We start from the raw sequence: 551 nt of genomic DNA on the forward strand, positions 1-551 counted from the left end.
CTCTGTGCTGGCCAGTCTTATGTCAACTTGACACACAAACTAAAGTTATGAGGGAATGTCAATTGAGAAAATGCCTCCATAAGATCTGGCTGTAGCATATTTTCTTAATTAGTGACTGATGGAAAGGGCCGAGCCCATTGTGGGTGGTGCCATCTCTGGACTGGTGGTCTTGGGTTCTAAGAAAGGGGGTTGAGTAAGCCCTGAGAAGCAAGCCAGTAAGCAGTACTCTCCATGGCTTCTGCACCAACTCTTGCCTCCAGGTCTCTGCCCTGTTTGAGTTCCTGTTCTGTCTTCCTTTGGAGATGAACTATGATGTGAAAATATAAGGCAAAGCAACCCTTTCCTCCCCAGCTTGCTTTTGGTCATGATGTTTCATCTCAACAATAGATAGTTTAAGATAGACTCCAGTGTCATCAAGGTGTGGGAACCAAATAAAGCAAGAGATTATTGTGCCTCAAACTGAAAGACCCTACAGACCCCCTCCTCAAAACCCGCAGCTAGCATGCTCCCGGGGGAACATCCTGTTTGCTTTAAAAAAAATTCTCCGGATC

Source organism: Microtus pennsylvanicus, chromosome 15 (genome assembly GCF_037038515.1).
Source record: "Microtus pennsylvanicus isolate mMicPen1 chromosome 15, mMicPen1.hap1, whole genome shotgun sequence".
Classification (NCBI taxonomy): Eukaryota; Metazoa; Chordata; class Mammalia; order Rodentia; family Cricetidae; genus Microtus; species Microtus pennsylvanicus.